Source organism: Crocodylus porosus, unplaced genomic scaffold (assembly GCF_001723895.1).
Source record: "Crocodylus porosus isolate Cpor-Errol unplaced genomic scaffold, CroPor_comp1, whole genome shotgun sequence".
NCBI classification, from domain to species: domain Eukaryota; kingdom Metazoa; phylum Chordata; order Crocodylia; family Crocodylidae; genus Crocodylus; species Crocodylus porosus.
In genome coordinates, this window is record NW_017728918.1 from 41,437,397 (window position 1) to 41,453,644 (window position 16,248).

A 16,248-nucleotide genomic window follows, 5' to 3' on the forward strand; every position below is an offset into this window, starting at 1 on the left:
ACTTCCTGCCCTTTGGGCAGGGGGCTGGACTCGATGATCTCCCGAGGTCCCTTCCAGCCCTAATGTCTATGAAATCTATGAAATTACAGATTTTATCATTTTGGTTTACGAGATAGTATAGTAGGTGTCGGAGGTGCATGCAGGGGCCTGTGGGTTTGTGTGGGGGATTGGAGCCCTGGAACACACACATATATATATTTGAAATGTTAAAAATATATTTGAATTTCATTTATATTTGAAATATAAATGAAATTCAAATATACATGTATTTGAAATGTTAAAAAGTGATTTGTTTTGAACTTTTCCAAAAAACAGTGTTTTGGGGAAAGTCATACATGGACTCTATGCTAATCTTTACATGCAAAAAGAAGACCTCTCCGTAGACTATCCCCTAAATAACAGTTATGGGTTATTTTCTATAATTCTGCTTAGGAAAATGGTTATTAGACATTAAACAAATTCTAAAAATAGCATACAGATGAACTGACTAATATACAACAATTCAGACCCAGATTGTATCATTATCTCTTATCTACCTCTGGAATTGTGAGGCACATAGGAAAGAAGGAAAAATGCCTGAGAAGAATGCTGGCTGGAAAGTAAGTTTTTTAACCTTCCCAGGTGAAAATTAGTTTGGCTGAGGATACACAATCCTCCCCAAAGATACTGGGGAAACCATTTGGAATCTGTATTAATTATCCTATGATCCTTGGTGTAGTGAAAAAACCCTGTTAACAAATGTTCCAGGGCTAGTCATGTCCAAGAGAGCAGTAAGGAAAGCAGTGTCCAGGGCTGCTGCAATGGCACTGGTATTCTTGCATCATCCATCTTGGAAATCCTGTGGAATCTTTACTTCAGAGATGAACTTTAGGGTCCATTGCTTTAGGGAAGTAAAAATGCTCATTTCTCTAATCACACAGGGAATAATATGGAAGAAACTCCAAAAGAAGAGTCTCCCATTAATTTTCTTCTCCATTGCCATTTCCCATTGTTTTTGCCACTAGAAGGCTAAATCCAGCCTTCTGATATTAATATAAATTAAATACCAGTAGTATCAAGTACCAGCAACACTTTGCTACTTTTGACAATGTTTTACATAGGTGTAACACTGCGGGTGTGCCTACAAGAGTAATTAATGAGAAGCAATAAAATGCTGGCACACTTATTACCCTGGAGTTCATTAGTCCTGGGCATGCCATTTGAATATATACCTGGGTCTGCAGCAGGTTGAGCCAGGTCAGAGCAGCCCCAGCTGGTAGGATCCCTGGGGTCAGCCTGCTAGTCTGGAGCTGTCACCACCACCCTCTTTCCCTCCAGCTCAATATACTGTGGAGGGGATGGCTAGGGCATGAAATGCCCCAGTGCAGGGCTAGCTGGCAGGCAGCCCCTGCACTGAAGCACTTTCATGTCTCAGCCAGCTGGGGCAGCATCTTCAAGTGCACTGCTGTGGGATAACAAACTCTGCAGCAGGACAGAACTTGTATGTACAAGTACTATCCTGCTGCAGCGTTAATCAATTTACTGCAGCCTTTTTGGGGTGCATGTGATATTAACCTACTCCATGTTAAATGTCTCATCTAGACACACCCTGTGAGTCATTTTCTGTTCTATTACATCTATGTAGATTTGATGTAACTCCATGCAGACAAAATAATACAGTTACTATACATAGCTGGCTTTATCAGGATCCTATGGTATATAGGAGTTATGCTAATCAGGATGATATTTCAAGCAGTGCCACAAGACTCCAGGTCAGATTTTACTAAAACCTTTCTCTATGTAAGCAAAAGATTTCTAGGCAATAACTAATCCACTTCAGAAACTAATATGGAAAAAGATACAGTCAGATAATATAGAGTTATTTAAGGACATATATTAACATCAATAACAATCTACTGGGTAGGCTGATAGAAAAGATGATATACAATTTTAAAGTAGCTCAAAAATAAACTGAGAATTTTAAGAAAAAGTATGAAAATGCAAATAGAGATAGGAAATTAATTACTACAGTCATCTGGCTTTTCCCTTCCATGTTTCCAAGTATTTTTCCACCTTGGTTTGTAATTCTGTTGCTTCTTCATACATTCTGAAAATGTTTCTTGTTTCTGCAGTGCGTCTACCACGTCAAAACTGTGTATACTAACGTTTAACCATAGATAAATCTTTAATCATTAAAAAAAGGTATATTAATACTACACTTGTTTGCATTGGTTACATCCTAATTACCACCTCCTATTTTTAAAGAGTATATATTAACAAATGGATCCTCACATCTCCCTGTGAGATAAGTATTACTGTCTCCTGTTTTACAGCTGAGCAATCTCAGACAAATATAAAAGACCAGATTCTGACCTCACTGTCTTCAAACTGAGAGTAGTGATATTTCATCTGATTTACAGTGGTGTAACTAAGGCACCCTCTACACATTATAGGTATTGCATAATTAACTGTGCAATTACTTTGAGACCAGCTACACATGCAAAGTACTTACCATGCCATAAAAGGCTCCAACCAGCTATAAAGTTAGATCTAAACATGTGTACTAACTTTATAGCTGGTTGCTACTGAGCTCTAATTTGAACATTTAGCAGGGTCTCCCAATCAGAGCCTGACCCTTAGATGACTTTACCAAAGCTACACAGTGAATCAGTGGGAAGGCTGAACGTAGCACTCAGACTCCTACTGCTGGTACTCATCCCACTTCTTTGATATTCAAGGATAGACAAGTGTCACCATAAAAAGGTTAATCCCTAACTAACAAAATGCCTACATAAATGACTACACTCCCCACTCATTCCCCCATCTCATAATGACTGCTGGAGCTTGACAGTGGAATAATTGGAGATGAAATACACCTTGCAGGGGAATAACAAGTTCCTTCAGATTTTATAGGCAGCTTACAAATTGCAATAAACAAAAGCACAAGTGCAGCTGGCAAATACAGGATGCTTTATGTTTTATTATAATAAAGTGCAGTATGTACAGCTGCCTGGGCTGCAGGCTTAATTCATTAAATACATTAGCTACCTTTGTGGGAGCTTTCTGCCTTTTCAGGATCTGTATAGAATGCAGTCTAGTCTTTCTCCTGCAATCCTGTGGTATAGTAGCCTGCTTCTCCTCTGCATGCAGGGAATTATTTCTTTCTTGTGCACCTGTGCTTTGAGCAAGCCAAAAGAGGGGGCAGACTCAGCGGAAAAAGAGTGTGCCCTGCAGGTTTAGCTTGTACTTTTGACATTTACACAGGATTCTGCTCTAGTATTTATTCTTAATATTAAAAAAAGAAGCCCTGGCAGTGCTTGATACACAGAGACATGCTGCTGATGGCTAAGAATATGTCAGATCAAGCCCATGCATATCAGATGACAATAATCAGAAAAATGAGGAAGTTTTAAAAAATATTTTAATAAGATATTGATTTTTTTTCATGCTAACTTAAACCAGGGGAGAGACAGGGTGAACAGTGTTACCCAGGGGGGCTGGCTACAGTCTTATTTCTATATGGAACTGGATATATTCTGAAGTTTTAAGGTTTCTTACACAGCTATTGCCCTTTAAGTGTCTCCTCAAAACTATCATTATATCATTCCCGTGACACATGCATGGTTAGGTTTTATGCAGCAGAGCATATGCTATCTGTTTTGCTGCTTCCACTAAGTGCCTTGTGTTTGGTTTTCCTGTTATCCTTGAATTGTGGCAATGTGGCTTCATATTTTTCATCAGGACAAAAAGACATTGATCTCTTTTAAGTCAGGTTCCTCATTTGAGCACAAAGCTGGCAATGGCCACACTTCCTGAATGTACCAGGTCATTGGTATGGAGTGGCAGAGCAATTCCAAACACCGTAAGGAAAACATCTATTTTTCCCTAATGCGTAGTCAGCTGGGGAAAGAAAATTAATGGCTGATGCCAATCAACATTGGGCTCATATTTCCCTTCACTGCCATTTTTGTTCCCCTGAGCACTTATCAGATTTTCATGTCCAACTGCATGTTCACCCACCTTATGCCTCATTCCCTCTACATGAATGAGTAATGAAGGCATTTCTATTTTTGACTCTAGCATCCCTGATTCACACTGACTTCTGTGTAAAAGTTTCATGGGAAAATGGGAAAGTAGCCACATAACTCTTTTGCTTATGAATATAGCTCTATCTGTGCAATGCAGAACTAGCTTATCCTGTTGTACAAAAAAGTCATTTATTTATGCAGAGGCAATGCACCCAGTTGATTAAATGCTGCCCCAAATCTATTACCATGAATTACATTTAAATTCATAGCATTTTTTCCCTCTTCTTCAAGGTAACACAGTAGAGTCTATGAATACATAAAAGAAAGAAAAGAAGTCAGCTTAGTCAGCAGTTATTCAAAAAAAGCTCTTCTAGCCTTATTCTTTTAAAGTATTTGAATGTAACTCCAGCTTGTTAGAAGTGATAAAAAGTCATTGAGCTAAATATTGTTTCATGTTGGGAGCAATATAAATCTTTTCCCATTAGACCATATTTCTATAGGGCATTTAAAAAAGAAAAAGAAAAAAAGTTGTTTAATGCCATTTTCATATACCAGGTACAGACATTACAAATAAATGGATCTAAGTGATTGGAAATTGATCTAAGCCCATAATCGTAGAGAAGTTCGGTGCACATAGGCCAGTCTAAAAATGGTAGAAACCAGTCTAAGATAGACCTAGTTTGATGTGAACTCAGATTTAAGAGGTTTAGCTTAGACTGGTGAATCAAACTTCTGTACCAGATCCTCTGTTGATTCAAGCTGGATCTCAGACTCCTTTGCGCGCTCCTTAACTCCTGCCTTGCAGGAAGGCACACTAGCACGTAGCTCATGCTTGGCTGCTCTAGCTGAGTGTCCAGCTGGACCCACCCCTAATCTCTTCCAGGCTGAGCCAGCACATACTCTCTCCCCAACCCTGCCTTATGCCTCCAGCCATCTTTCAGCCACAGTCAGACAGTAGGAGAAAAAGAGGCATATGTGTTCCCTGCATGAGCCACGGGACCTAGGAACCCAAGTCCCCAGGCCATGCCCCTGCACCTAGTCATGAAATACCATGATGTATACACACATACCCAACACTGAGCCCAAGAGAATGCCTGTGCTCAGGTGCCCCATGGAGACTGACCCTGGCTCCCACATACCCAGACAAGGACCTTCATGCCCACATACGTGGGTACAGCACCATGGACCCCAATCATGGCTCCTGCACACCCAGCCAGGGACCCTTACATCCCCATGCATGGGAACAGCCCCACAGAACCTGACCCTGGCTCCTGCACACCAAATCACAGTGGCCAGAGCCAAGCACCCTGCCACTTCTATCCCAGAATGGCATGCCCACCCCAAGCAGGAGCCAGTGTGGGTGGCTCACCTCTGGTGGGTCAGGGTGACATGGGGGAGAACATCAGGACTTGGACTACACAGAGGCAACTCTGTGACCTCCATGGCTTGGTCACTGCCAACAGGTATCCAGGCTATGGGCATCTGGGGTGTTGCAAGGCTTTAATGGCCCACAGCTACAGGTTCCTGGAGTATTAGGATGTGGAGCATGCTTGACCATGCCCAGCAGCCAATAAGGGGTGGCCTAGGTCCTCAGCTATGCTCAGAAGTCTCCGGCAGCCTGGGGAGCCTGTGCAGCATGTTGGGAGGCATGTAAGAATGACCCCCAACCTGCAGGCCTCAGTCAGTGCAAGCAACCTGTATCCCCTGCAAAAGTATATGTGTATGTATACAGTTCACTACCAATTTAGCCTAGGCCACTTACAGAAAACCGCATAACTCAAATCAATTCTGAGCTTTTTGAACATCTGTACTTTGCCTTAGCTATTTTAGCCTGTAATCAACAGCAGCACTTAACCCAGTTCTAGATGTTCTTGTTCTAGATGACTGGATGCTACTGCAGCACTCAGACTCGTGAGAACAGTCATCTAAGTACTGCATGTCCACATCCCAGGGCCCTAAAGGAGAGGGGCTGCAGGGAAATTCCTCAGGGAGGTGCTGAGTGCACTCTCTATTTTGAGGTTGTTAAGGGCTCTATAGCTAGGGGTATTCTTTAAGGGAGGTTATATGGTTTATGTGTTTTAATGTCTCAATGTGTATATTGGTATTGTTATTTGTGAAGCTTTAAAGAAATATTATGGTTAAGTTACTTGGGTTATATGGGTTAATACCCCTGTGTGTTAATTGTGTTCTATAGGTTGTAAGTTATTTGGTTCATATTTGGTATTATATGTGACTTGTGGAATATTATATATAGTATTAGATGTTAAGCTTTGTAAATATTATATGTTTTATATTAAGCATCTGTATTTATTCTTGTAATAAATTGCACATAGTTAAGTATTTGGTTTTGGCTTAGCTCTATAGAGAGGGGAAGAAGCTGCTCCAGTAGCTGACCCCTTCCTGAGCACCCTGCCTGACCACCACCACTGTCATTGGAGGACAGGGCACACCCCCTGGCTGTACCCAGGCTACACAGGCAATAAAACTTCAGTTTTGAAGAACAGATTTATAAAGGTGAAATTACATATGTCTGAAACTGTAGTAAAAGGAAGAGGGGGAACATATTGGTAGTCAAATCAACAGTGGCAAAGATTTTCATATATATATATATACACACACACACGCACACACACAAGATTATTTTAGTGTGTGTGTATACATATATATGTATTTAGTGTGTGTATGCATATGTATGTATGCTTGCATATCATTATATATGCATACATATTATAGATGTATATATGTTTATATGTGTATGTATGTATATACACGAACATGCATGTGGGGGGGCGCAGGGGTATACATGCACACACAAACATGCATACTATATTAATCATGCCTGAGTTTTATTTGTGGAAATGTGGATCAATAAGAATGTGTGCTATGAATCTTAATTATTTTCTGTGGAAAACAATAGATTTTGAGCAACTGCTTAAGCTGTCATTACTGAAGGTCTGAAACCTGTCCTTCTCCAACTAGTGTTGAATGTCAGCAGAGTGAATTGAAACTGCTTTAAGCATGGAGAGAACTACTGTTCTTATTGAAAACAAGACCCATAGGGTGACTTCTGGAAATACAATCACTTCAAGAGCAGCCAGTTCAAACAACATAGAAGTTGAAGTGCATTTTCTTTTGAGCAAAATTAAGTTTATAAGCGTCACAAAAACGTTTCTTAGGAAAAACAGCAAGAGGAAGTATCCTTATTTGACAACAACAGTTCAGGTTAGAACATATTTAAGTTGTCCAGTCAGTCAATTTGTAGACCCAGAGTTATAAGAAATTAATTAGTTCTTTTAATCTTTAATTCTTTATCTCAAAGTCCTGCCTATTTTATTTTGAAATGATGTTCAGCCTAAGCAGAAAATTAAGCTTGTTGGGTTGATTCGGTATCTCCAAAGATTTCTGAATGTAAATGCCCAATGTATATTTCTCTGATGCATGCTGCCCCAGCCATTTCCTGGAACTGCAGGTGGAAACAGCCCTTTTTATTGCTCATTTCTCTCTGCTAAAACTCAGTGAAATTCAATTATCACAAAACAGTCAGTAAGCTTCAATTCTGGGTGTCCTGTTACTTTTTAAATTTGGAGCACCTCCCAATTGCTGTCACAGCTATTGCATTGTCTAAATCAATTGCCATGGCATACTCACTAAATTGAGAAACTCTGTTGTGAATGCAAAGCAGGTCTCAAGTATCACCAGAAACAGTCACAAACAGGGAGAAAATAAAAAGGTAGGGGAATATCTCATCTGCTGCAAAACTTTTTTATTCTTTGTCTGATTTCCTTTGAGGATTCACCCAGGGACAAATAATACTTCACCTCTTCTGCCACAGCACTGCTGCATGTTTCTTTCAAAGCTTCTTAATAAGACAAAAGTACTTCTAAAAGAGGGATTCCAAGAAGGATGGTTACAAGTGGAAGTTTTGTGGCTTCAGGGCTGCAAACTCTTTTTCTTCTATATCAAATATTATACCTTTCTTCTCATGGTTTACTGTCAAATATATTGTATCAGGGCCAGATTGTCTGACATACATAGCTGTATATAGGGAAAACTAAAAAGAACAAGGCCTGGGCACAATGGTAATTTTTATGTTCAGCAGTTGTTCCCCGCTTATGAACAGGGAGCAAAGGCAGATAGGAGTCCCATTCCCCATGTACAGGTACTGTGAACTGGCTACCTGTCTGTCCCCAAAGGGCTCTATCTTAAATACAGCATCTTGAGGGGACAGAATGGCTCCTACTGCTCTAGAAGCAGTTCTGTATCCCACCAAACTGGCAGGAACTATCCCCATTTGAACTGCTCTGATTAGTTTGACTCGTCAGTTATGTCTTGGGTATTGTGTCTGTTCCTTGATTAAGTGAGTATACAAACTCTTTTAGAACCAATTCTTGTGCATGTATCAGTGAATACCCTCACAAAGGATTTTGACATTCACTTTTCATGCAGTAGTGAGATTCAGTCCCACAAATAACTGGAAAAATTAATAAAAATGGACACAAACAAATGCAAGGTATTTTTTAGAAATGACTGAGTATTTTCTGAAAATATATTGTGCAACATTTGCTCAGTTTTTCTTTTTGTCTACAGAGGTGGGGAAATTTTCCAATTTTTTTTTTAAAAATTAGTATTTCAGGATTCTAATTTTCTAAAAACCTGCCCAGTTTTGGATCAGCAGTGTTTCAATATGCACCTTCTACTTGTGCCAGGTCTATTAATTTCTCCCTCCTACTGTCATTCGTTTGTTTTCCTACCTGAGGAAATGAGAGTCGATATGAAAAGAAACAGGTGGAAATGACAGTTTACTACTTCTGACACCTAATAACTCCACAGAAGTAGAGACTGGAACTGGTTAAATAAGGAGAATGGGACTTTTGAAGAGGCAGGTCTGGTTTAAAAAGTGACCTCCGGTATGGATCCTGGAATGGAGCCCATGATTTCCGACTCTCACCATTCTTCTGCTGTCATTAAACATTTAAACAAACTGGTGACCTATGCCATCCCTGCCTACTCTGATATAATAGAAAATGATATTCTAATCACTTACTTTCTAATTCAAGTGGCATAGATTTGTCCAGAAAGTGCTGGCTTCTGACTATGATGATGAACACCATGTCAGTATCATGAAACATGATAGAATTCTGTTTTTATAAAAACATAAAATTACACACGCTCACAGAAACAAATGTAAAAAGAGCACTATTAAGGGGGCAGTGAAGCATTCCAAATGTAGGAAATGCCAGAATTAGGCTTGTTTATATACTGTCTTTCCATGGGATACCTGCCTCATTTATCTGATAATGTAGACCTAGAGAGAAACAAAAGTAGTGAAGTCACTTACTGCCTGTAGAAACTTCCTCTTTTGTGCAGAAGATGTACATGGAAGAAGGTGAGAATTGCAGAAAAACAAAGGACAGTGTCACATGGTTAAGCTTGTTGAACACTGACTTGAGAATTGGATTCCTCCCCAGTTTTGACCATACACTTCCTATGTGAAAATACTTACATCATTTAAACCAAACCTTAAATGGGTGGCCAGTGCAAAATACTTGCCTCATTTTTGAGTGTCTGATTTGACACTGGTGTCTGAATCTATAGAAAGGCTGAGGACTCAGAAGCATTTGACATCAGTGGGACCTGTGGTTTTAAGGACTAAGTACTCTAAATTCAGGTTGAACATGTTTCACCTTGAACACCCCAATGTAGTGATACTGTTGTTTTTAATGTCTCCATGCCTCAGTTTTCTACAAAATGGGACTAGTACCCCTCATTTCAGAGAGGTTGTGAAAGGGAAATCATTTATAATGGCAAAGCCCTGAGATGCTCTTGTGATGAGGAAATGAGCAATTCTGTCCCTAGAGCAAAGTGTTAATACTGTGCAGTAAATAAAGCCTTGGATCACATATTGAGCAATAAGAAAGCAAAAGATCGAATAGTGGCTCCTTAAGTGAACATCATCCTTTCCATGCACTGAATGAATCATGGATGCAGGGGAAAAATATTATGTGATCAAGTAATACAGATTGTCTCATAATGCAATACCTAAAAAGAACTGAATTAGTCACACAACCAACTTGAATTCTGGAATTTACTAACTAATGAGTACTTGACTTGCAACCTTGATAATATTCTTTCAAATAATTTTTCTGTGATTGTGTACACACACACATTTCTGCCATTCCCCATTTCCATTTAAACTAATTATACATTAGCAGCAGCTTTTTAAATCTGTAATTTAAAACAAATATTTTCCTAAATGTACATTTTTGAAACCTCTATAATTTCCTTATTTGTAATTTTTTAAATAAAAGAACATAACATAATTTCAGCAGATTTCTTGGCTTCTCTCTCTCTCTTTCTCCTGTCTGTGTTCTGCCAGAGTCTATCTGCTGCCACCTGTCAAGATAATCCTTGCACAGAAGAAATGAGCCAAATCAGTTCTCAAGCTCCTGACACAGCCATTGCTGCTAAGTTATCACTTAAGGACAATAGGATCTTTAGTGCATGCCAGGGTATGTTCAAACTCATCCTGATACAACTCAGAGACTCAGTGCTTGGTGCAGCATGCACACCTCTATATTAAGGGAAACTTCATAGCCATCACCATAATTATAGCTTTAGGACATCTGACGTCCTCTTTGCAACACTGAACTTGTGCAAACAGATCTTACCAGAAGATAGGATCTATCGCTTGCTGATACATTTCTTGTGTTCTGACTTTGGTGAATAATTCCCTGATTTTATAGATACTAGGAAGAATTGTGTGCGACTGCAAAGGAATTTAGAAGCAGTTTCCAAAATCAGTGGTAAGCCCTGGGGTTGAGACTGAATGAACTCTAAGCTATTTCTGTGAGTACTTGTAAATAACCTTAGTGGGTGTCCTGGTAATGCCTTGTGTAATCAGCTGTGAAGAGGTCTCAAGTTTTGTCTTCCAGTAGTTCTAGCCTTACAGAGATTCAGGTCCTGGACAGTGTTTTTATAGTATCGAAGCAATCACACTGGGTGACAGATTTTCCCTGAAAGGCAGGTGGTGTAATGAGCAGCACTAGTCTATCATCTCTCAAAGGGTCAAAAAGACAGGGAATCAATGAATCTATATACATGTAGAGCTTGGGAAGTTTAAAAGACAGGCATCTATCTCTGCCCCATCCCCTCCCCTTTTTAAAGAAATTAAATATATAAAGCTTGTAGAGGTAAATTTTATTAATGCTCAGTTTAGTATATACCTCTATCAAATTCCAAATAAGATTTCAATTTCAGGACTTGAAGCCACTTATTATCAATTAAAAATAAGTACCAAATAAGAAGGAAAAAGCAGGTAAGTGCAGAGTAATGGCCAGGAAAATTGTGAAAACAGGATTATTTTTAATGAATTGCAGGTCTTTGTGGCTCATTTTCTCAACAGACATGCACTATTGCTTGTTCTATTTGAAAATCTGGCCCTATCTGTCTTCTCACTACCTGTTCATGGCTCCACGGAATTATAATGTAATTATAATGAGGGTGAATCAGAGTGCATGCTTGTACATACTCCTCATTGAACCACTGGGCAAAGAACCCTGCAGATAAAGTGCAGGTAATTGTAGGATGTCATGCTGTGTATTTGTTTTGTAAAGCATAGTAAAAGCAGTGGCTGATTTGGTTTTGGGGAGTAGGTGAAAGTTTAATCAACTCCCAAAGTGTCCAGTTAAAGTACTTTATTTTCTGGAGAAACTATAAAGGGTTTTGCTCTGTAGATAAAGGTTGTTTACTAAAACCACAAGGCCCAAACACAAATATATCTTTAAATAGGCTAGTGCTGAGATATTTACATGGAATTTAGCTCCTATTCTGACCATTGGTTTGTAAAGTGTATAATTCTTTTTAAGTCACAGAAAAAACTTTTAACCCAGTAGTGGCTAGGGCACTTGTCTATGGTATGAGAGAACTAAGTTTTAGACCTCTTCAGTCGGGTTGGGGGTGGTGGTGAAGCTGTATCTCCCACCTTCAGGAAAGTGCCCTAACCATTAGATAATTTCTAGGCAGGGCCAAGTATAGCGTCCACCCTCTCTGCTGAAGATAGCCCACTGGGGAGGAAAAAAAGGGAAGACATAGGGCTACCAGGAGAGGAAGCTGGGGCAGCCTGACTTTCAGGTAGGGGGCCCTGAGGTTTGACCCTTGCCAGTGCTATCTGTCCATTGTATCTAATTATTATTTAATGCAAAATGTAGAAATACTATTAGGGCCCAAGACAACACTTACATGGCTGAAGTTAGGCATATACATGCATGCTACTTATCTGTCTGAAAGAGGAGTCGGATTTGAGCCTGGGACCTTAAGCAAACATAATATTTCATGATGACTGCCATGAATTGATTTTTGGTATGTAAGTATATTTGACTGAAGAAAAGGATCAGCTGTTAGTTATCAGAGTTCATGCCTTCAGGATGGTTTCAGATCCTCAGCTGTTGTTTGACAATTTTGCTAAAGCAGTGATCCAGTCAGCTTTTTACCATCTGCATTCAACTAAGTGCTCATGACCTTTCCTCTCAGATATAGACCTGACCATTGTTATCTCTGCTTTTGTCATGCTAAGACTAGAGTATTGCAATGAGCTCTATGCCTTAAAAACATTTTGGGACTGAAGCTACATAATTTAAAATGGTATCACTCCTCTCAAAGCTAGCAGGTATAGAAGGCTGGGGTCATTATGCTGACATCATTTCACCTTCAAGGTTCAACAGGCTTTTTAGTTCCCTACTGTGCAGCTGTGCAGAGGATCTAGGGCACTATGGTTAGGTGTGTGCTCTCTCAGTGTGAGGATTTTGGGGTCATGGCAATGAGGGCACAGTATAAGAAAAGAACAAGAGAGAGGAAGGCAGAATCTAGTTCTACATGCATTAAGAGTCAAATATTCACTAAATAATTGATAGCTTAAATTAGCATCTACTAGGCTATCCTTTTTTCTGCAAAGTCACTCATATTTTACTTGGATTATAGGGAAAGACAAAGAAAATTAAAAGATACTCAAGGATTGTTGGGTGGGGCACGGTGCTTTTTGTAAAAAAACAAAACCAGGAAAAATAGCATTTCTTTGGGTGTTCAGATGACACCCATTCATTAACTTTATTTAGAACAGAGCAGGCCAACTTCTGAGAGGCTAGAGACTGCACATGGAACTGGTTGTGGACACTTGGACTGCACACCATGCTGGCTGCATGTTTCTGGGGCCACACAGTACACAGGCCAAAGCTTAAAGTACATGTCAATGATATGACACGAAAAGATACATCTTCAGAGGTGACATCATACAGGGCAGTACTTTTGTCTTCTGGCTTCCGGATTAGTAAAAAAATTTCTACAGCACACATTTTTGCTGGCATAAATAATGTTGGTTAAGAATGGAACTTTTTAAATGATAGTTCCATACCAGTGGAAAAAGGCCTTTTCTGCTATAACTTATTTTATTCTAGGAACCATAAGTCTTTTTGTTGGTATAAGCAGCCTCCTGTCAACACTATGTCTCCTTCTAGAAAAAGTATCTGTATCTGGATACATTATGTTATCCATAGTAATTAACTGTAAATAAAAATCAGCAATGCTGACCAAAACTTAAATTACTCTTGAATTGTATTTTTAATAAACATTTTTTTGTCTACCTCATTTCCATTCATCTGCACTAGGAGGTTTTGCTAGCATAGCGATAGAGTAGACTATAACTTAGAACTTGAGTGTTTTATAGCCTTTTCTATTTTCACAAGGAAGTGGTAAAAAGACAAGTGGAGGCTTTTGTTTGCTTGAACAAGGAAAAGAATTAAATATGTTTGCTTAAGGGTGAGAAAAAATAACCCACCTGTATACACAGCTATAAATTAGTGGGTATATAAAATGGATGGGGCAAATGTGTCTTTTTCCCATCCAATAAACAGGATCACTTGTGAAACAGACACATTCATCTCTCTATGTGAACATCTGTAAGTACTTTAAGTACCTGAGACTTGCAGGACTTCACTGGAGGGACTGCTATCAATTTCAGAAGGTCTTCTCTCTAGATCAATGAGTTAAAGATCAAATGGTGGATATCACAACAACAATATGTATTTCAATAGCATCTAGAATGCCTAGTTATGTACCAGTATCAGTCCATCCATGTAGGATCACTGTGCCAGGTTCTGCTGAAGCAGAGAACCAAAAGATGGCCTGTGCCCCAAGGACCTAATATCATGTTTCTTCTGTCTGCAGCAAATGCATCTACTTTTGTGGATTATGTTTCCATAGTAAAATAGGACATGGTTATAGCATGCTGATGTCACAGATTCCTCCAGGGGGTGCTTGCTTGGGACCTACAGCTTTCTCTGGTCTCTGATTACCCCCTGAAGACAGAGACAGCTCAGGTATGACTTCCTGAGAAGGGGGAGCCCTGAATTCTTTTAACTCTCGCCTTGTCATTGACTTTCTGCAGGCCTTCCTCAAGTAGTTACCTTCCAGTTCAGCTCCTGAGAGAAGGGCTTTGCCTCTCTGAAGGGGAAAAGAGTATATTCCAAGTTCCAAGCAACACAACACATCAATCACCTTCCATGAAGGCGGTTACTGGGCCCGGCAAGATGACCCTGCCCCCTTCTAAAAGATTAACTAGTCCCTCTGTCCCCAAGTCCAGCCCAAGTGTAGAACCCCAAGGTTAGCTCAGTTCCAATCAGCACAGCCCCGAATTACCCCGAAGTAGCTTGGCTGTTCTCTTGCTTCAGATTTTTCAGCTCCCTGGCTGACCACACATACTTCCTTAGCTGCTGGAGGTCCATCTTACCACATAGGTAGGCAGTTTTGGGATCTAGCAGAGACTCTATTAACCTTCTTTCTCCATGTACAAACTATTCAGGTAAACTGAGGCATGCAACTTTACTACAACATGAACACATTTTAAACAGAAATATTATAATAAAATCCAGAGTCTATCACAGGCTATATTAGCTAAATCTACTTAGCACCAGCAACATTAATGGCCAGGTTTTAGTCTGTGTGAGTGATGAGAAAACAAACTCCCCAGGGAACCCTGGATATATACATTAGTTGCTAGCACAGGGGTAGGCAATTATTTTGGCTGGAGGGCCATTTTATGAAATTTGGTGAGCTGTTGAGGGCCATAAGGGTAGCCCTACACCTTGACAGGTGCCCCAACCTCGGTTACCATCTTGGGGCTGGAAGTCTGCCCCTAACTCCTGACCTTTACCATCAGAAGTCCCTCCCCTTGCCTTCAGAAGTAATCCTTTGTGGGGAGGGGCAGGGCTGCTACCTTGGAACCAGAAAAAAACCCAAATCATATGTTATAGTAGATATTTTATTTTTAGTATATCTCATTTCCAAAAATATTTTTGTCCTGATTTATGTGTTTGTGTAGTGTATATAGAAGTAATTGCATAATTGCTCAAAATAAAGTCTTACTTTTGTATATAGTGTGTGTGGGGGGGGGGGAGAGTGTGTGGGGTGCAGTATGTGTGTGGGGGGGGTGAGGGTATGGATGTGTGTTGGTGGTTGTGGGGTTTGTGGGAGATGTCAGGATGTGTGTGTGTGTGTGTGTGGGTGTGGAGTTTGTATACAGCATGAGTGTGGGTGTATGTAGGTGTAGGACAGCATCTGTGTGTGTGTGTGCGGCGTTTATGGGGGTATGGGATGTGTGCAGGAGGTGTGGGCGACTGTGGAGTGGTGTGCATATGTGTGTGGGTATGGTGAGTTGTGTATCATAGAAATCATAGAAAATTAGGGTTGTGAGGGACCTCGGGACGTCACCTAGTCCAACCACCTGTTCAAAGCAGAAGCATCCCCAACTAGATTATCCCAGCCAAAGCTTTGTCTAGCTGGTCTTGAAAACCTCCAAGGATGGAGCTTCCACCAGTTCTCTGGATAACCTGTTTCAGTGTTTTACTACCCCCCTAGTGAGAAAATTCTTCCTAGTATTTAACCTAAACTTCTCTTGCTGCAACTCTTGCTGTAGTTGAAGGCTGCTATTAAATCCCCTTTCAGTCTTCTCTTCTCTCGACTAAACTCAGTTTCCTCAGACTATCCTCATAAGGCCCCCTCACCATTTTTATTGCCTTCCACTGGACTCTCTCCAATTTGTCCTCATCCTTTCTCTAGTGGGAAGCCCAAAACTGAACATAGTACTACAGATGTGGCATCACCAGTGCTGAACAGAGGGAAATAATCACCTCCCTTGACCTACTGGCAACACACGTACCAATGCAGCCAAGTATGCCATTAGCCTTCTTGG

General features: G+C 40.1%; 1 long non-coding RNA gene across 1 annotated transcript in view; it reads left to right on the top strand.

The window, feature by feature from the left end:
* The window catches only part of LOC109312211, a 19,349-nt gene extending 3,506 nt beyond the window's left edge, over positions 1-15,843 (top strand). The window contains exons 2-3 of the long non-coding RNA XR_002101743.1: positions 2,823-2,829; positions 15,712-15,843. This is a non-coding gene — a long non-coding RNA (uncharacterized LOC109312211). The remainder of the gene's footprint in view (positions 1-2,822; positions 2,830-15,711) is intronic.
* Positions 15,844-16,248: the final 405 nt, after the last annotated feature.